Source organism: Mastomys coucha, unplaced genomic scaffold (genome assembly GCF_008632895.1).
Source record: "Mastomys coucha isolate ucsf_1 unplaced genomic scaffold, UCSF_Mcou_1 pScaffold20, whole genome shotgun sequence".
Classification (NCBI taxonomy): domain Eukaryota; kingdom Metazoa; phylum Chordata; class Mammalia; order Rodentia; family Muridae; genus Mastomys; species Mastomys coucha.
In genome coordinates, this window is record NW_022196903.1 from 116,783,011 (window position 1) to 116,805,367 (window position 22,357).

At 38.1% G+C, this 22,357-nt stretch overlaps 1 pseudogene; it reads right to left on the minus strand.

Annotated features, from left to right (window-relative positions):
* Nucleotides 1-22,011, minus strand: part of LOC116098328 — a 66,784-nt pseudogene extending 44,773 nt beyond the window's left edge.
* Nucleotides 22,012-22,357: the final 346 nt, after the last annotated feature.

Below are 22,357 nucleotides of genomic sequence, written 5' to 3' on the forward strand. Positions count from 1 at the left end.
AACATTGATAAATAATTGATAAAACCCAGATATCCGTTCAGTTGAGAATCTTGGACTAATCAACCCCAATAGCACATCAACAAACTGATAAAGCATGTGGCTGGCTGGTCCATGTGGACCAAGGTTATAAAGCATTGTTTCATCCTGATTCAGCCCCACCAGTATCCAAACACTCCCTCAGTTCCCTGGAGTATGATCTGCTTTGCACCTACTTAGCCCTCCATTATGTCCCCTTCACAGAGTCACTGGGAGTGCCCAAGGCACACTCAGGGACCTCTCACTTGGCACTTGGGAATCCTGATTCTCAGAAGGAAAACACAACTAAAAACAGTTGTGAAGTCCTCTAAAACACCTGTGGGGTGTGTACACTCAGTGCTCAGAGACTTCTCAAGGTCTCAGGTTGAAGAGAGACTAACCAGTGGAAGCATAATTAAGTCACGAAGAGTCATCTGAAGGAGGCATCAAAGGGCTCAGTGTATGTGAGGGGAAGCGCTGAACTCTTAATCATTTAACATCAGTGTCATTTTAGAGTATGTCTGTAGGGCAAAGGAAAAGTTTTACATAGAAAACATTATTTCTGATCACTATATTAGGTCAAATATCAACTTGTGTATTTTTTATTGGATATTTTATGTATTTACATTTCAAATGTTATCCTCTTTCCAGGTTTCCCCTCCAGAACTCCCCTAAACCACCCCCCTTCTCCTGCTTCTATGAGTGTGGTCTCCCACCCACTCACCCATTCCCAACTCACCGAACTGTCATTCCCCTACACTAGGGCAACAAGCCTTTGTTGTCCCAAAAGCAGGAGCCCTGGGCTGCAGCCCAGGCCTGCCTGGCTGAGGCTCTCTCTCTCTCTCTCTCTCTCTCTCTCTCTCTCTCTCTCTCTCTCTCTCTCTCTCTCTCTCTTTCTCTCTCTTTCTCTCTCTCTCTCTCTCTGGTGGCAGGGGGCCTGCTGCTGAGGCCCAGGTCTCTCTCTCTCCCGGGGCTGGCCTGTTTGCTGCACGGCACCTTAATTAAAAAGGGAGGCAATGTATGAATGAGTTATTTTATTGTAGGAAGGAGAAATATGCTAGTTAAGTAAACAGAAAGAAAGGAGAAGAAGGAGAGAGAGAGAAAAGAAGGGGAGGGAGAAAGGCAGGGAAGAGAACAAAGAGCAGAGAGAGGAGAGAGAGAGCAAGAGGGCAAGAGAGGAAAAAAGTAAGAGAGAGAAAGAGAGGAGGGGTAAGAGTAAGAGAGAAGAGTAGGAGAGTAAGAGAGTGAGGAGGGGGCAAACCACCCCTTTTATTGTATGGGGCGTGGCATGCCTGGCTTGTGGTCAGATGACTGTGTGTAAGGTCCAGCTAGAATGCTGGGAGTTTGAGGCATTGTCTGCCTGATAGAGCCTACATCTCCTGCAGGGGCAGCTGTGAGGGGTCTGGGCTGAAATCTGAGCCATTGGTGTCAGGAGCAATCACCAAACACCTACCATCCCTTATGAGCAGATGCTCAGTGTGTCTCCGGGGTTCTGAGTTGGCTGGCTGCTCTCCTGGACTCCGGCTGTCAGAACGGCTCACTGCCCCACAAGCCTTCCCAAAACCAAGGGCCTTTCCTCCCACTGATGCCAGACGATGCCATCCTCTGCCACATATGCAGCTGGAGCCATAGGTCCCTCCATGTGTATTCTTTGGTTGTGGGTTTAGTCCCTGGGAGCTCTGGGATGTCTGGTTGGTTGATATTGTTGTTCTTCCTATAAGGTTGCAAAACACTTCAGTTCCTACATTCCTTTCTCTATCTCTTCCATTGGTGACCCCAAAATCAGTCCAATTGTTGGCAGCAAGCATCTGCCTCAGTGTATGTGAGGCTCTGGCAGAACTTGTCAGGAGACCACTAACTATATCAGGCTCCTGTCAGCATGCGCTTCTTGGCATCCACAATAGGATCTGCATTTGATGATTGATTGTAAATTCTTGTTTGATGTTGGTTGTGATAGTGTATGCGTATTTGTGTGTATGGGTGTGTGTGTGTGTGTGTGTGTGTGTGTGTGTTACACATTCATGATTTCTTTCTTTTGGTTTGATGGCATACAATTATTTATTTCCTGTATTTTCTTGCATGTAGTTCATGTCCTTGGATTGGACTTTTCCTTCTTGTACATTCGGTAAGGATGGATTTGTGAATGGATGTTTAAATTTAGTTTTTTTATGGAATATTTTATTTTCTCCATCTTGGTGATAAAAAGTTTTGCTGGGTATAGGAGTCTTGCCTACCATCTGTGGTCTCTTAGAGTCTGAACTACATTTGTCTAAGCCATTCTGGCTTTTAGAAACTCTGTTAAGAAATAAGGAATAATTCTAATACTTTGGCCTTTAGATGTTACTTGACCATTTTTCTTTTCAGCTTTTAAATATTTATTTATTTATTATATATAAATACACTGAAATTGTCTTCAGACATACCAGAAGAGGGCATCTGATCTCATTACAGATGTTTGTGAGTCACCATGTGGTTTCTGGGATTTGAACTCAGAACCTCTGGAAGAGCAGTAAGTGTTCTTAACTGCTGAACCATCTCTCCAGCCTCTTTGCAACTTTTAATATTCTTCATTTGTTCTGTATATTTAGTGTTTTGATTATTAAGTGATAGGGAGATTTTATTTTTTGTCTCAAATTATTTGGTGTTCTGTAAGCTTATTCCACCTTTTAGACATCTCTTTATTTAGGTAAGGGGAATTTTCTTCCATGATTTTATTGAAAATATTTTCTGAGCCTCCTTTTATATGGGAGTATTTCCTTGTTCTATTCCTATTTTTCTTAGGTTTTGTCTTTTCATACTGTCTCAGATTTCCTGGAAGCTTTATGTCAGAAACTTTGTATGTTAAACATTTTCTTTGACCAGTGTATCAATTTCTTCTGTCATATCTTCTATGCTTCAGATTTTTCTTCTATTTGTTGCAGTCTATTGGTGATGCTTGAATCTGTAATTCTTATTCACTTATCCAGATTTTCCATTTCCAGGATTCCTGTACTTTGTGGGTTTTTTTTATTGCTTTTATTTCCATTTTCAGGTTTTGAACAGTCTTATTAATTTCCTTCACCTACTTGTTTGTATTTTGCTGGATATATTTAAAGGATTTAATAATTTCCTGTTTAATGAGAATAGGAGGGACCGTGTGTGAGGAGGGCAGAAAGAGAGAGTAAAAGGGAGAGTAAAAGGATGGGAGGAGTGTCTCTGAGACAAGCAAGAAACCAAGGGCAATGGAAATCCCAGAATTCAATGAGGCTGACCCTAGCTAAGACTCCTAACAATGGGAGATATGGAACCTAAACTGGACATCTCCTGTCACCAGCAAAGACTTCAATGGGAGGGATTGGAAGAGCAACGCAGCCACAAGTCTTTCAACCTACAATTTATTCTGTCTACAAGATGGGCTGGGGTAAGGGTGCCACATAAATTGTGAGAGGGGCCAACCAGTGACTGGTCCAGGTCAAGACCTATGCCATGAGAGGGAGCTCATTCCTGACACTGCGTGGAGAGCCAGGATCTAGAGACTGTACAGCCCAGAAACCAACAATAGGAACAAATATAAATGGCAAAACAAACAAACAAACCCCAACAGCAAATAAAAAAAGAAAGAAACCCAAACTCAATAAAATGATTCCTAATGATAATCTGCTACATACATAGATTGATGTATATCCCAGTTGTTTTGAGAGAGACATTACCTTGCAACTAATAGAAACACATGCAGAGATCCACATCCAATGACTAGAAGGAGCTTGGTGAATCCTGCAGAAGAAGGAAAGGAAGAATTGTAAGTTAGAGAGAACAATTATACCATAACAAAAAAACTTACAGAATCAACTAACTTAGGCTCATAGAGACTGAACAAAAAAACAAAGGAGCCTACATGGATCAGACCTTGGCTGTCTGCACATGTTCCATTTGTGTAGCTTTGTCACCCATAGTCTCCTAACAGTGGAGATAGGAGATGTCTCTGACTATGTTGCCTGCCACCAGGAACGTTTCCCCCTACTGAACTGTCTTGTGTAGCCATAGTAGAAAAAGAGGTGTCTAGTCTTACTGTACTTGATACGACATGGCTGGTTGATACCCATGCCAGGCCTGCCCTTTTCTAATAGAAATGGAGGAGTAGATAGAGGTAAGGGTTGGAGTGAACTGGGAGGAGAAAAGAGATGGGAAATGGATGTCGAATAATTAATAAATTGATTAAGCAAAACACCAAATTCACAATTTCTTCTTGCTTCTAGTGCCTTTAAAACAAAAATTTTAGCATGTTTATTTTGAAACAATTGTGAGTTGAACTGTTGCCTTCTTTCTCTCTCAAATATGCTTATAACTGACAAGGTACTGATGTGTATCTTGACTTTAAACCTGGTACTTTGCTTAATGGGTTATCAGATCTAAGAGTTTGTTTGTTTGTTTTGTGGAACATTACGGTCTTTTTGTACATGATATAAAGTCATCTGCAAATGATGATACTTTGACTTCCTAATTCTAGCCCTTTCTTTTATTCTTCAACTCTATAACTCTCATTGCAAAACACTGTAAACATTGACACTAGAAGATGAAAGATGGCCAAAAAGACCCTATCCAGATGCAAAAATCCCAGTGCAAAAGCACAAGTAAGATGAGAATGACTTAGAGAAAATACTAGACCAGGAATTCAAAGGAAGGATTATAAATGTGTTCAATGAAATTAATAAGGGCAACAATAGAAGCTTAAATGTTAAGGAAATAAGTACAGAATATGAAGTGGAATACAATAAAGATAACTTGATGGAAAGAAAATGGAATGTACCAGAACCTATAAGATACAATGAACACACTTTTGGAAAAAGGTAGAGTGACAGGGAATTGACCAGAGGCTATCCAGAGCAAAGACTTGGGTAAGTGTGTTCCACAACTTACAGAGAGTTCAGTGCTGATGCAGGATGGAGCTCCCATGTGAGGAATCCTCCACAGTATGAGGCAGAAGCCATGGTCTCAAGTACAGAAAGGGTGATTATCTATGGTAAAGGGAACAGGTGTCAGAGCTGGAGGATTCCATAACAATTGGCAGTAGTTACAGACCTAGAGAGGAGAAGAGAACTAACTCCAGAGTAAGGTATCTAGAGATGATGAGTTTGAAATAGGTAGAGGATGGGCCCAGAGGATTATGAGTAGACCAAGTGTGAAATCTTCAGAGGTATGGGAATATCTACAATTGGGAATTGTATGCTATGGAATGTCTGCAGTTGGCTGCAGATCCAGGGAGGAAACTGAGGCTGACTCAGGACAGTGCAGACGGGGCTGGGGAGTTCTATAATTCACAGAACAAATTGTGGACCCAGGGAAAAGAAAGAAGTTGACCCAGGTATAGGCACACAGACTCATGGTATTTCACAAATCAGATCAGAAGCTTTGGACCAATGGAGAAGCTGAGAACTAAAACAAGACTATATACACAGGCACAGGGACTTCCATAACTAATGCCAGAAACTATGAACCAGGAAAGATGGTAGAACTGACATAAGACAGTATCTGACTTCAGAGAGAAACTACGGGTAGAGTTTGGATCCTTAAATACTATTCCCAGGGAGGAAAAGGAGAGCTCAGTCTTAACTGAACTCTCTGAACTTTCTGAACATTATAAATGCCTGACTGAAAAATAGACAGGTGGTTTAAAGAACCAACAACAAAACATTCTAGAGTAATTGCTTCCAGTGAGAACAATTTTAAAGAACTTAGGCAAATATTTAAAAGAATGATTAAAACTATGGGAGCATGTGGGATATTAAACCATGCCAGAAATTTGGTAAGGTAGAGCAGATCATGACCAGCAGATTCAGTAGGCACATACCTGAGACTTAGGGGACTCCCAGCTCCCTGCCAGACTCCAGACTTGGAACACATGCCATGGTTCTTACATAGAAGAAAGTGTCCTATAGTCAGGTAGGCTCAAGACAGAGTTCTTCATGCTAATGAGGTACCTAGAGGCCTGGAAGGCTTAGCCAATAAGCTTCCCTTCCGAGATATCCCTCCCTGCAAAAGGTATTTAATTAACCTCAGGCCCACCCTGAGAAGTCTGGTATGGTTTTATGAATGCATTTTCCACTATGACAATAAACTGTTTAGAACCATGAATTTTCTTAATAAGATAAACTCAGACCAGGTGGTGGCAGCACACACCTTTAATCCCAGCACTTGGGAGGCAGAGGCAGGTGGATTTCTGAGTTCGAGGTCAGCCTGGTCCACAGTGGTGAATTCCAGGACAGCCAGGGCTATACAGAGAAACCTTGTCTCAACCCCTGCCACCCCCCCCCCAAAAAAAAAGATAAGCTCAGGAACTTTGGAAAGGTGGTGGAACTCTCCAGAAGGGAAAGGTTAATTAACATTCCTCCAATCACAGGGTGAGAACCAACCTTCAGGTGGGGACATATTCCACAAGGTAGACCTTTGCCCACCTTCAGATAAGGGAAGTCCTTGCCACCTCATTCCCTGAAGACCAATCAGTTTAAAAAGTCACACTGTTCTACCAATCACATTGTGTCTAATGGCTGCTGCCTGAAAATTGTATAAAAGCTCACTGAACAAGCTGTGCAGGGGTCTTCACCTCCTCTCCTTAGGGCCTGGGACAGACCCAGTGCACTGGAACATTAAAAATCCCCATGCTTTTTGCATCGATCAGGCTCCATGTGATTCACTCAGGGTGTCTCCAGTATGCTAAGGCTCTATAGTTAAAAAAAAAAAAAACTGCAAAACAACTAAAAGAAGATACTAATTTACCCAAAAGCAATAAAAACAAAAAGCTAAAAAGAATAAGGAAGTCAATAAAAATGTAAAAATAATAGAGTTCAGTAAAGAAATACAATTGCTGAAAATTAAGTCAAGTTGAAATGAGCCTGGAAATGAAAAACTCTGTAAGCCTAGTAGAAAACTCCATTGAAAGACTGTATTGTGTTGAACAGAGAATATGAACATCAAGACTGGAACACACGGTAAAGAAATTCTATCATTCAATAATGGTCAACAATAAATGAATATATAATACACACATATATATTAGTGTAGAAAGGGGAGAGCTATATAACTCCATAAAAACACCCAATCTCCATATTTTAGATGCAAAGCAAGAGAATAATACCAAAACAAAAGCAAAGTAATTATTATCAATAACGTCATAGTAGAAAAGTCCACAAATCTACAGAAAGAGATTTTCAATTAAGTAGAAGAGGCCTATAGAAAACAGACAGGACCAGAAAAGAAACTTCACATGACATACTATAGCTAAAATACTTTAAATATAAAATAAAGGGCATTAAAAAGCTGTGACAGACACAGGCAAAGTCACTTACAAAGACATGCCCATCAGAAAAACAATGGAGTGTACATGAAGTAGAAACACTTGAAGCAGAAAGATCTGAAAGGATGTATTCCAAATTCCAAAAGATTACAACTGCCAACCTGAGTATTATGCACAGTAATACTGTGCCCTATAATTGAAGAAGTAAACATTGTATGATAAAAATACACAGGAAATTATGATACCTAAGCATCTCTATAGAGGATTCTAGAAGTAACGCTTAAGTCTGAAAAGAATGAGTATCACACACAACTGGCTGTCAAAGATAAATAAACACTATCAGGAGAGTTAATAAAAAGAGGTCCAAGAAAATAATACAAAATCAACACAAGACAAGAACTAAAACACATCCTCCACTACTATATCTGAATATTAATGCTCTCAATTGTCCAACTTAAAAAAAAAAAAAAACAGACTACCAGACTGGCTTAGAAAACAGAGTTTGTCCCACTCATAAAACCACAAAACATGTCTTACAATCAAAGGTAGATTCCATCTTACAGTAAAGGATGGAAAGTGATTTTTCTAAGAAAATAAAATTAAGACTCAAGTAGGCATGGCTAATCAAATAACTGACAAGATAGACTTCAAATCAAAACTACTCAGAACAGATAAGGAGGGTCTCTTAATACTCCTTAAAGGAAGATTCCACAAGGAAGCTATTACAAACTTATTACATCTCCATCAAGCATAAAGTGTAGTCAATTTAGTAATAAAACAATTATATAATCACAGATTAGTCCTAACACAACAAGAGTGAATAACTTCAATACCCTACTCCAAACAATAAATCAGTTATCTAGAAAACAACAAGTAACATGGAAGTTAAATAATATCAGAATAAAATGGACCTAGCATTCTACAATAAATGTTCTTCAGAACATCTTACCAAATGTTAAAGAGCATATGATCTCAGCAGCTCATTGAATGTTCTCCGAAAATGATCACATATTAGAAAATAAAGCAAGCAGGAATACATACAGGAAAATAAAACTTGCATCCTGTTATTTATCTGACAAAAAATATAGGCATGATGTTATTGTTCCCTGTGTAGAGATTATCTTTGTATTATTCAAATGCTGATTTCTGTCCCCATATCTGTCCTTAATCTGATAATCTTCTGTCTCAGTTGTATAAACATTGCTTCCCAACTATTAAAGCTAGTTGATCAGCCAGCTTTTGAACAGGGGAGAGAATAAGGATGGAATTCCTCCTTGCAAGGAGGAGGAGGAAGAAGATAGCAAGAGAGAGAAGGCCAGGCAGGGACTAGAGATTGACCATGGGCAGAGAATCCCAGAGACACCATGAGAAAATACTTGGAGCCAAGAAGGCCAAATCAGTACTAAAATGCAAGAATCACTGGGATTTTGACTGGGAAATAGCTATACTAGCTTAGAGGAATAAAACAGGGTAATCCTGCACAGATGTTGTGAACTTAAATCTTGTTAAATAACTATAATAGTCTATTCTCAATTAATTGGGAGCTAGCAGGGTTAAGAAGAAAACTGATACACACTTACAAAAGGTTACTAACAACAATGTAATAAAGCTAGAAAACAAGAGTCCTAGAAACTGCAGACAAACACAGGGTAATAAATGACACACCTTTGAATAATGGATGGTTCACTGAAGAAACCAGAAGGAAATTATAAAATTTCTGGTACTTGGGCTGGAGAGACAACTCACCGATTAATAGCAGCTTTTGCTCCTTCAGAGGAAATGATTAGGTTCCTGTCACACACAGGTTGGCTCACAATCATGCAGTTCCAGGGTATCTGACACTCTTTCTGACTTCTGTGGACAACAGGCACAGAAGTGGTGAATGATATACATGGAGGTAAAACACTTACACACATAAAGTAAAATAAATAAACATTTAAGAATTCCAAAAACTAACTAAAAAAGAAAATATTTCAAAATTCTTTGATATATAAGGGACAGAATTAATGAAAGCTTAGACCACTAAATATCCATATCAAAATATTTCAGAACTCAATGAATAAATTAAAGAAAATCACTAAGTCCTTGGAACAGCAACAACAAATAAGAATCCAAATAATTAGGTTGGGGAATAAGTAGTGAAAAATAAGGAACAATAATTATCATAGAAAAAAAAATGGTTCATTGAAGAGAACATGAGGGTTAACAAATTCCTAGCCAATTTAACAAAAAGAAAGAGAAAGGAGACTCAAATGAACAATATTAGAGATGAGAAGGTAGACATCATGACATGCACCAATGAAATTCAGAAAACCACAAGGACATACCTCCAAACCTTTACGCCATTAAATTGAATAACATAAAAGAAATGAATAAATTTTGAGACACATATGACATACTCAAATAAAACCAAGAAGAAGTAAATAAACAAATCTGTAATAAGAGGCACTTATGATAACAACAACAAACAACTAATTTCTCAAACAAAAGCAAGTATCAGTACTTATAGATCATTGTAGAATTCTACTAGAACTTCAAGGAAAAGCTGATAAAATACATTACTCAAATTGCTTCAAATAAGAAAGAATCCTTCTAAAGCCTTTTATGAAGAACACACTATCTCGGTAACAAGCCTAGAAAAAAACACCAGAAAAGGGAAAAATAGAATCTGTTGTATCTGGTGAATACAGATAAAAGCATTGCAAATAAAATACTTGCAAACTGAATTTAAGATCTTATCAAAGACTTATTCATAGTGATCAAGTTGGCCTTGATGCAAAGATGTGGAAATGAATTAAAACACATAATTTGTTAGCTAAATGGACTCAAAGATAGAAAATATGAGATCATTTCATTATATGCAGGAAAGCCTTCTGACAAAACCCAATATCTCTTCATGCTAAAGTTCCAGGAGAGTATAAGAAAGGAAGGTGTATTCCTAAGCATGACTAAGGCAATAACAAACTCATATTCAACACTCTAAAGATGAAACATTCTCACTGAGATCAGAAGCAAAGAAACAATTTGTATTCTTTTTACTCCTATTCAGTATAGCATTTGAAAGCCTATCTAAAGTAATAAAAAAAGAATACATATATATATATATGAAAAGAAGTCAAAGTATATTTGTTTGTAAGTGATATATCTTTACTCATAAATGTTAAAGACTCTACCAAAGACTCATAGAGATGATAAAAACTTTGATTCTTTTTGACAAACAAAGTGGTAGGCACACAAGAATTTCTAATTAATAATGACAAATACTGAAAATTAAGTTATAGAAATAAGCACACACTGAGAATTTGAGAGACAGAGAGAGGAAGGGAACCCCCTCCCAAACACACACACCTACAAATACACACTATACTTGGAAATTAATTCAACCAAGGAAACAACCATAAAACACCTCAATGCAAAATTTTATACTCTGAAGAAAAAGACTTAGAAAAAAAAGACATAGAAGATAGCAAAACCTACCATGCTTATGGGTCGCAAAGACTAATGTAGCCAAAATGTTCATGCTACTAAAAGCAATCAAGGGACACAAAAGATCAATGATAGCCAAAGAAAACTTGTACAAAAAAGACTTGGGCCCTGTTAGCTGAGTCCTGTGGAGCAAGAAGAGCCTTTTAGTTCCAGGAGAAATCCATTCCTCAGCCACCTCTCCTATCTTCATTAGATATGCTGAGCTTAAAACATACATACCTGCAGATAGAGAACCATACAAACAAATGATATTTATCAGAGGCCTGCTATACTGGGACCACCAAAGTCAACCTCTCTCCCTATAGTTACTACATCCAGATTATCCAGAAACCAAAGACAAACAGATGGCTTGCTAAAGTTCCCCCAAAAAACAGAATTAAAAGCCAAGTGCAGTATGGCATATTCAGAACACTGTCACTCTTCTACAGAAAGCCCTCGCTATCCTAAAACAACTGAAGCACATAAAATGACTTCAAATCCAATCTCAAAAAATGATAGAGGCCTTTAAAGAGGAAATCAATAAATCCCTAAAAGAACTACAGAAAAATACAATCAAACATGTAGAGGTCTTTAAAGAGGAAACAAATAAATCCCTTAAAGATATATAGGAAAATGGAATTAAACAGTGATGAGATAAGTAAAACTGTGCAAGACCTGAGAATGGAAATAGAAACAATAAAGAAAACATAAACTGAGGGAATTCAGGAGATGGAAATCCTAGGGAAGAGAACAGGAACAACAGATGCAAGCATCACCAACAGAATATAGGAGATAGAAGAGAGACTCTCAGGCATAGAAGATAAAATAGGAGAAACTGACACATAAGACTAATAGAAATATAAGAACTTGAAGATTCCTAGCCCCTTGCAAAGAAAATATTTTCAAAAAAATCATAGAAGAAAATTTTCTAAACAAAAAGAGATGGCTATAAACATACAAGAAGCATATAGAACACCAATTAGACTGGACCAGAAAAAGTAAATCCTCCCACCACAAATAACCAAAACAAAAAATGTACAGACCAAACAAAGAATATTAAAACAGCAGAAAAAACAAGCGGGTATCATACAAAGGCAGACCTATCAGAATTACACCCAACTGTTCAACAGAGCCTCTAAAAACTGGGAAGCCTTGGACAGATATCTTGCAACCTCTTAAAAAAACCACAGGTGCCCACACAGACTACTATACCCAACAAAACTCTCAATCACCAGAGATGGAGAAAAAAAGATATTTCACGACAATTCTAAATTCAAACAGTATCTATTCACAAATCAGCCCCACAGAAAATGCTACAAGGAAAACTCCATCCCAAGGAGGATAACTGCATCCAAGAAAACACTGTAAATAAGTAATTTATGCAAAAGCAAGAGAGGAAAGCATATAAAACACAGACACACACACACATGTACAGACACACAAGCACACACACACACACACACACACACTAACACTACCAACATCAAAATAACAAGCATTGGTTATTAAAATCTCTCAACATCAAAGGACTTAATTCTCCAGTAAAGACATAAGCTAACAAAATGGATATGAAAGAGGATCCATAACTCTGCTGCATACAAGAAACACAACTCAAAAATAAATATGGATGTTCCCTCAGAGTAAATGGCTGGAGCAAAGTTTTCTAAGCAAATGAAACCAAGAATCAATCTGGAGTATTAATTTTAATATCTAACAAAATAGACTTTAAACAAATATTAATAAAAACAGACTGGGAAGGACAGTTCATACTTACCAGAGGAAAAATCTACCAAATGATATCTAAGCCATAAACACAAAGGCACCCACATTTGTAAAGCAGCATTGCTGAAGCTTAAATCACACACTGAACTCCACACATTAATAGTAAGAGACTTTACAATGCCACTCTCACCAAGTGACAGGTTATCCAGACAAGATCTAAACAGAGATGTAATGAAACTTAAAGACATTATGAATCAAATGGACCTAAAAGACATCTATAGAAAATTTCACCCAAACACCAAAGAATATACCTTCTTCTCATCACATTATACTTCCTTCTTCAAAACTAACCTTATAGTTAGTCACAAAGCAAGCCTCAACAGATAGAAGAAAACTGAATTAACGCCTTGTATCTTATCTTGGATTAAGCTGGACTTCATCAACAGCAGAAACACAAGAAAGCCTACACACATAAAAATTAAACAACACTCCACTCAATATCTCTGGGTCAGAGGAATGATAAAGAAATTAGAGACTTTCTAGAATTAAATGAAAATAAAGGCACAAGACGTCTAAATTAATGAGACAAAATGAAAGCAGTGCTAAGAGGAAAGTAACACCTACAAAGTGGCCCATAAAGAAATTAGAAAGTTCTCATGCTATCAGCTTAAAAGCACACCTGTAAGCACCAAAAGAAGGAAAAAAAGGACCTAGCACCTCAAATAGGAGTAGAAGCCAGGAAATAATCAAAATTGGGGCTGAAATCAATTACTTAGAGACAAAGAAAACAATACAAAGAATCAACAAAACCAAGAACTTGTTCTTTGAGAAAATGAACAAAATAGACAAACCCTTATCCAAGCTAACCAAGAGACACAGAGACAACACCCAAGCAAACGAAATAAGAAATGAAAAGTGAGATATAAAAATGGATACTGAAGAAATTTAAAAAATCATAGGCCTTACTTCAAAAGCTTACACTCCAAAAACTGGAAAATCTTAATGTGATGGATAATTTTCTAGACAAATACCATTTACCAAATGTAAATCTAGATTAGTAAACTAGATAAATATCCCAATAACCACTAAAGTAATAGAAGCCATCTTTAAACACCTCACAAACAGAAAAATATGGGGCCAAACGGTTTTAACACAGAATTCTACCAGACTTTTCAAGAAGAGCTAATTCCAGTACTCTTTAAACTATTGAGCTAATTCCAGTACTCTTTAATCTATTTCAACTATTTCCAGTTTCTGGCTATTATAAATAAGGCTGCTATGAATATGGTGGAACATGTGTCCTTATTACATGTTGGAGCATCTTCTGGGTATATGCTCAGGAGTGGTATAGCTGGGTCCTCCAGTAGTACTATGTCCAGTTTCCAGAGGAACTGCCAAACTGATTTCCAGAGTGGTTGTACCAGCTTGCAATCCCACCAGCAATAAAGGAGTGTTCCTCTTTCTCCACAACCTCTCCAGCATCTGCTATCACCTGAGTTTTTTATCTTAGTCTTTCTGACTGGTATGAGGTAGAATCTCAGGGTTGTTTTGATTTGCATTTCCCTGATGACTAAGGATGTTGAACATTTCTTTAGGTGCTTCTCAGCCATTTGGTGTTCATCAGTTGAGAATTCTTTGTTAAGCTCTGTACCCCGCTTTTTAATAGGGTTATTTGGCTCTCTGGAGTCTAACTTCTTGAGTTCTTTGTATATATTGGATATTAGCCCTCTATCAGATCTAGAGTTGGTAAAGATCTTTTCCCAATTTGTTGGTTGCCGTTTTGTCCTATTGACAGTGTCTTTTGCCTTACAGAAGCTTTGCAACTTCATGAGGTTCCATTTGTCAATTCTTGATCTTAGAGCATAAGCTATTGGTGTTCTGTTCAGAAAATTTTCTCCTGTTCCTATGTGCTCAAGGCTCTTCCCTACTTTCTTTTCTATTAGTTTCAGTGTATCTGGTTTGATGTGGAGGTCCCTGATCCACTTGAACTTGAGCTTTGTACAAGGAGATAGGAATGGATCAATTTGCATTTTTCTACATGCTAACCTCCAGTCAAGCCAGCATCATTTGTTGAAAATGCTGTCTTTTTTCCACTGTTTGATTTTTAGCTCCTTTGTCAAAGATCAAGTGACTGGTGGGATTGCAAGCTGGTACAACCACTCTGGAAATCAGTTTGGCAGTTCCTCTGGAAGTTGGACATAGTACTACTAGAGGACCCAGCTATACCACTCCTGGGCATATACCCAGAAGATGCTCCAACATGTAATAAGGACACATGCTCCACCATGTTCATAGCAGCCTTATTTATAATAGCCAGAAACTGGAAACAACCCAGATGTCCCTCAACAGAGGAATGGATACAGAAATTGTGGTACATCTACACAATGGAGTACTACTCAGCTATTAAAAACAATGAATTTATGAAATTCTTAGGGAAATGGATGGATCTGGAGAATATCATCCTGAGTGAGGTAACCCAATCACCAAAGAACACACATGGTATGCACTCTCTGATAAGTAGTTATTAGCCCCGAAGTTCAGAATACACGAAGAACAACCCACAAACCACAAGAAGCTCAAGGAAAAGGAAGACCAAAATGTGGACATTTCATTCCTTCTTAAAAGGGGGAACAAAATACCAATGGAAGAAGTTGCAGAGACTAACTATGGAGCAGAGACTGAAGGAAGGACAATCTAGCCTGATATAGCTATCTCCTGAGAGGTTCTGACAGTACCTGACTACTACAGAAGTAGAGGCTCACAGCCATCCGTTGAACTGAGTACAAGGTTCTCAATGAAGGAGTTAGAGAAAGGACCAAAGGAGCTGAAGGGTTTGCAGCCCCTTAGGACGAACAATAATATGAACTAAGTAGTACCCTCAGAGCTCCCAGGGATTCAACCACCAACCAAGGACTGCACATGGTGAGACTGATTGCTCTGGCAGCATGTGTATAGTAGAGGATTGCAGAGTTGGTCATCAATGAGAGGAGAGGCCCTTGGCCCTGTGAAGATTCTGTGCCCCAGTGTAGGGGAATGTCTGGGCCAATAAGTGGGAGAGGGTGGAGTGGCAAGCCGGGGGAGGCAACAGGGGTTTGTTCTTGTTGTTTTTTGGGTTTTTTTTTTTTTTGGAGGGGAAACTGGGAAAGGAGAAATTATATGATATGTATACAAAGAAAATATCTAATAAACAAAAAAAATTTAAAAAATTAAAGCTATAAAAAAAAAGAAAGAAAAACACCTTGATAATCTGTAAGAATGATGTTTTGGCCTAAGAGTGATTCCCAGGTCCCTGGAGGCCAAGTGAGGGCCCAAAAAACTTTCCTAGGCCGGGTTTGCAAGACAATGGAAGTACCTCACAGGCCTTGCAGAGGCTGTTTGAGCGTTGAACTCAAATGTAAGTATTTCTTAATCTGAGCCTATATCCTGAGGCCTGGCCAAGGATTACACCCTCCTACAGTAAGGATAAATTCCAGGGGAGCAATTCTACTGTCTGTCTATGCATCTAGTTTTTGGACAATCTCTCCTAAAATGATTTAAGCTCCATACTTAAAATATTCCTTATCTCCTCAGTGCTCTGAAAGCATTGGTTGTGTAGTCCTCTGAGGGCAGCAGCTTCCACTTGCTTGATTTTTTCTTTCTTTTTTCTTTTTCTTTTCTTTTCTTTTTTTTTTTTTTTTTTTGAGCTTACCTGAAGTGAGAGAAGTAACAGATTTTATTAAGAATTTCAAATTTTTGAAATATTCTCTTGAATATTTATTAAGTGAGTTGCATATTTATAAGGTAACATGACCTCCTTTATTATTCTCCAGAATAGCCCACACACAGGACAGTGTCAAAATTATATTTTAAATGATACTATAATGATGTCGATCCCTCTGAATGATATTGACCAATTATTTTTTTATTGGATATTTTCTTTATTTACATTTCAAATGATATCTCCTCTCCTAGTTATCACCCGGGGGAGAAAAACAAAACAAAACAAAAAACAAAAAGAAAAACAAAAAATAAACCCAGTTTCTTCCCCCCTCCTCCTGCTCACCAACACACCCTCTTCTACTTCCTGGTCTTGGCATTCCCCTACACTGGAGCATAGCACCTTCACAAGGCCAAGGGCCTCTCTTCCCATTGATGACCAACTAGACCATACTCTGCTATATATATGCTTCTGGAGCAATGAGTCTCACTATGTGTGCTCTTTGATTAATGGTTTAGTCTCTGGGAGCTCTGAGGGTACTAGTTAGTTCATATTGTTGTTCATCCTAAGGGGATGTAAACCCTTCAGCACCTTGGGTCCTTTCTCTAGCTCCTTCATTGGGGACTCTGTACTCAATCCACTGGATGATTCTGAGTCTCTACGTCTGTATTAGTCAGGCACTGTCAGAGCCTCTCAGGAGACAGCTATATCAGGCTCCTATCAGACAGTACTTGCTGACATGCACAATAGTGTCTGGGTTTGATGAATGAATATAGAAAGGATTCCAGGTGGAACAGTCTCTGGATTGTCCTTTCAGTCTCTGCTCCATAGTTTGTCTCTGTAACACCTTAGATGGGTATTGTTTCCACTTCTAAGAAGGAATGAAGCATCCACACTTTGGTCATGTTTTTCTTGTGGTTTGTGGATTGTATTTTGGGTATTCTGATCTTCTGGGCTAATATCCACTTATCAGAGAGTGCATGCCATGTGTGTTCTTTTGTAATTGGATTAACTCAGGACAATACTCTCCAGATCCATCCATTTCCCTAAGAATTTCACAAATTCATTATTTTTAAGAGCTGAGTAGTACTCCATTGTGTAGATGTACGACATTTTCTGTATCCATTCTTCTGCTGAGGGTCATCTGGGTTGTTTCCATTTTCTGGCTATTATGAATAAAGCTGCTATGAACATAGTAGAGCATGTGTCCTTACATGTTGGAGCATCTTCTGGGTATATGCCCAGGAGTGCTATAGCTGGGTCCTCTAGTAGTACCAGTTTCCAGAGAAACCATCAAACTGATTTCCAGAATGGTTGTATCAGTTTGCAATCCCACCAGCAATGAGGGAGTGTTTCTCTTTCTTCATAACCTCTCCAGCATCTGCTGTCACCTGAGTTTTTTACCCTAGTCATTCTGAGTGGCATGAGGTGGAATCTCAGGGTTTTTTTAATTTGCATTTCCCTGATGACTAAGGATGTTGAACATTTTTTTTAGGTGCTTCTCAGCCATTAGGTATTCATCAGCTGAGAATTCTTTGTTTAGCTATGTACCCCATTTTTAATAGGGTTATTTGTTTCTGTAGAGTCTAACTTCTTGAGTTCTTTGTATACATTGGATATTAGCACTCTGTTAGATATAGGATTGGTAAAGATCTTTCCCCAATCTGTTGGTTGCTGTTTTGTCCTATTTGCCTTACAGAAGCTTTGTAATTTTATGAGCTCCCATAAGTCAATTTGTGATCTTAGAGCATGAGTTCTTGGTGTTCTGTTCAGGAAATTTTCACCTGTACCCATGTGCTGCTCAAGGCTATTCCCCAGTTTCTTTCCTATTAGTTTCACTGTATCTGGTTTTATGTGTAGGTCCTTGATCCACTTGGACTAGAGCTTTGTACAAGGAGATAGGAGTAGATTGATTTGCATTCTTCTACATGCTAACCGCCAGCACCATTTGTTTAAAATGTTGTCTTTTTTCCACTGAATGGTTTGAGAACCTTTGTCAAACATCAAGCTACCATAGGTGTGTGGGTTCATTTCTGGGTCTTCAATTCCATTCCATTGATCCACCTGCCTGTCACTTTACAAATACCAGTTTTTATCACAATGGCTCTGTAGTACAGCTTAAGCTCTGGGATTTTGATTCCAACAGAGGTTCTTTTAATGTTGAGAATATTTTTCTTTATCCTACGTTTTTTTTTGTTATTCCAGATGAATTTACAAATTGCTCTTTACAAGTCTATGAAGAACTGATTTGGAATTTTAAGAGGGATGGCATTGAATCTGTAGATTGCTTTTGGCAAGATGGCCATTTTTACTATATTAATCCTGTCAATCCACGAGCATAGATCTTTCCATCTTCTGAGATCTTCTTCAATTTCCTTCTTCAGAGACTTGAATTTCTTGCCATACAGATCTTTTACTTGCTTAGAGTCAAACCAAGGTATTTTATATTATATGTGACTATTGTGAAGGGTGTTGTTTCCCTAATTTCTTTCCCAGTCAGTGTATCCTTTGTGTAGACAAAGGCCACTGATTTGCTTGAGTTAATTTTATATCCAGCTACTTTGCCTACGTTGATTATCAGGTTTAGGAATTCTCTGGTGGAATTTTTGGGGTCACTTAAGTATACTATCATATCATCAGCAAATAGTGATAATTTTACTTCTTCCTTCCAATTTCTATCCCTCTGATCTCCTTTTGTTGTCTTATTGCTCTGGCTAGACTTTAAGTACAACATTGAATAGGTAGGGAGAGATTGGGCAGCCTTGTCTAGTCCCTGATTTTAGTAGGATTGCTTCAGGTTTCTCTCCATTTAGTTTGATGTTGGCTACTGGTTTGATGTATATTGCTTTACTATGTTTAGGTATGGGTCTTGAATTCCTGATCTTTCCAAGACCGTCTTTTATCATGAAGGGGTGTTAGATTTTGTCAAATGCTTTCTCAGCATCCAATGATATGATCATATGATTTTTTGTCTTTGAGTTTGTTTATGTAGTGGATTCCATTGATGGATTCCTGTATATTGAACCAGCCCTGCATCCCTAGGATGAAGCCTACTTGATTGTGATGGATGATCATTTTGATGTGTTCTTGGATTCAGTTTGCAAGAATTTTATTGAGTATTTTTGCATCAATATTCATAAGGGAAATTGATCAGAAGTTTTTTTTCTTTGTTAGATTTTTGTGTGGTTTAGGTATGAGAGTAATTTTAGCTTCATAGAATGAATTGGGTAGAATACCTTCGGTTTCTATTTTGTGGAACAGTTTGAGGAGTATTGGTATTAGGTCTTCTTTGAAGGTCTGACAAAATTCTGCACTAAACTCATCTGGTCCTCGGCTTTTTTTGGTTGGGAGATTATTAATGACTGTTTCTATTTCTTTAGGGGATATAGGACTATTTAGGTCATTTATCTGATCTTGATTTAACTTTGGTACCTGGTATCTGTCTAGAAAATTGTCTATTTCATCCATGTTTCCCAGTTTTGTTGAGTATAGGCTTTTGTAGTAGGATCTGTTGATTTTTTTGGATTTCCTCAGTTTCTGTTCTTATGTCTCCTTTTCATTTCTGGTTTGTTAATTAGAATACTGTCTCTGTGCTCTCTAGTTAGTCTAACTAAGGGTTTATCTATCTTAAAGAACCAGCTCCTGGTTTGGTTGATTCTTTGTATAATTCTTTTTGTTTCCATTCGGTTGACTTCATCTCTGAGTTTGATTATTTCCTGCCTTCAACTCCTCTTGGGTGAATTTGCTTCTTTTTGTTCTAGAGCTTTCAGATGTGCTGTCAAATTGCTGGTATATGCTCTCTCCTGTTTCTCTTTCGAAGCAGTTAGAGCTATGAGTTTTCCTCTTAGGACTACTTTCATTGTGTACCATAAATTTGAGTATACTGTGGCTTCATTTGCATTAAACTCTAGAAAGTCTCTAATTTCTTTCTTTATTCCTTCCTTGACCAGGTGAGTAGAATGTTGTTCAGCTTCCACATGTATGTGGGCATTCTATTGTTTAAGTTGTTATTGAAGAGCAGCCTTAGTCCATGGTGATCTGATAGGATGTTAGGGATTATTTCAATCTTCTTGTATCTGTTAAGGCCTGTTTTGTGACCAATCATATGATCAGTTCTGGAGAAGGTACCATGAGGTGCTAAGGAGAAGGTATATCCTTTTGTTTTAGGCTAAAAAGTTCTATAGACACCAGTTAAATCCATTTGTTTCATAACTTCTGTTAGTCTCACTGTGTCTTTGTTTAGTTTCTCTTTCCATGATCTGTCCATTGGAGAGAGTAGGGTGTTGAAGTCTCCCACTATTATTGTGTGTGGTGCTATGTGTGCTTTGAGGTTTAGTAAAGTTTCTTTTATGAATGTAGATGTCCTTGCATTTGGAGGATAGAGGTTCAGAATTGAGAGTTCATCTCGGTAGATCTTACCTTTGATGAGTATAAAGTGTCCCTTCTTATATTTTTTGATCACTTTAAGTTGAAAGTCAATTTTATTAGATATTAGAATGGCTACTCCAGCTTTTTTCTTTGGACTATTTGTTTGGAAAATTGTTTTCCAGCCTTTTATTCTCAGGTAGTATCTTTCTTTGTCACTGAGGTGGTTTTCCTGAATGCAAGAAAATGTTGAGTCCTGTTTATATACCCAGTCTGATAGCCTATGTCTTTTTATTGAGGAATTGAGTCTATTGCTATTAATAGATATTAAGGAAAAGTAATTGTTGCTTCATGCTATTTTTGTTGTTAAAGTTGGAATTCTGTCCATATGGCTATCTTCTTTTAGTTTTGTTGGAAGATTAATTTCTTGCTTTTCCTAGGATTAGTTTCCCTCCTTCTGTTGGAGTTTTCCATTTATTATCCATTGAAGGGCTGGATTTGCCGAAAGATACTTTGTAAATTTGGTTTTGTCATGGAATACTTTGGTTTCTCCATCTATGGTAGTTGAAAGTTTTGCTGGATATAGTAGTCTGGGCTGGCATTTGTGTTCTCTTAGGGTCTGTATGACATCAGCCCAGGATCTTCTGGCTTTCCTAGTCTCTGGCGAGAAGTCTGGTGTAATTCGGATAGGCCTGCCTTTATATGTTACTTGACCTTTTCCCCTCACTGCTTTTAATATTCTTTCTTTGTTTAGTGTATTTGGTGTTATTGTTATTATGTAATGGGAGGAATTTCTTTTCTGGTCCAGTCTATTTGGAGTTTTATAGGCTTCTTGTATGTTCATGGGCATCTCTTTCTTTAGGTTAGGAAAGTTTTCTTCTATAATTTTGTTGAAGATATTTACTGGCCCTTTAAGTTGGAAGTCTTCAGTCTCTTCTATACCTATTATCCTTAAGTTTGGTCTTCTCATTATGTCCTGGATTTCCTGGATATTTTGGGTTAGGAGCTTTTTGCATTTTGCCTTTTCTTTGACTGTTGTGTCAAGGTTTTCTATGTTATCTTCTCTACCTGAGATTCTCTCTTCTATCTCGTGTATTCTGTTGGTGATGCTTGCATCTATGACTCCTGACTTCTTTCCAAGGTTTTCTATCTCCAGAGTTGTCTCTCGTTGTGATTTCGTAATTGTTTCTGCTTCCTTTTTTAGCTCCTGGATGGTTTTGTTCAATTCTTTCACATGTTTGGTTGTGCTTTCCTGTAATTCTTCTATGGGATTTTTGTGTTTCCTCTTTAAGGGTTTGAACCTGTTTACCTCTGTTCTCCTGTATTTCTTTAAGGGATTTATTTATGTCTTTCTTAAATTCCTTTATCACCATCATGAGATGGTGATAAAGGAATCCAAATCTTGCTTTTCTGATGTGTTAGCGTATCTAGGACTTGCTGTGGTGGGAGTACTAGGTTGTGATGATGCCAAGTAATCTTGGTTTCTGTTGGTAAGATTCTTGTGTTTGCCTTTAGACATCTGTTAATCTCTGTTTTTAGATATTCTTGCTGTCTCTGTCTGGAGCTTGTTCCTCCTGTGGGTCTGTAAGCCTGTGTTAGCACTTCTGGGAGATCAGCTCTACCCTGATAGGACCTGTGTACAGAGGGCTGTGGATCAGCTGTCCCTCCTGGGTGCAGATGGATGAGTGAGGGCTGCAGCTTCTGTGGCCTATACCTTCCAGCTGGTCCCACCTGAGACCCAGGGTCTGAGCGCTCTCTGGAGAGAAGCTCTCTCCTTGAGTGAAAGGTGTGCAGAGGGTTATGGATGTGCCCTCCCTCCTAGT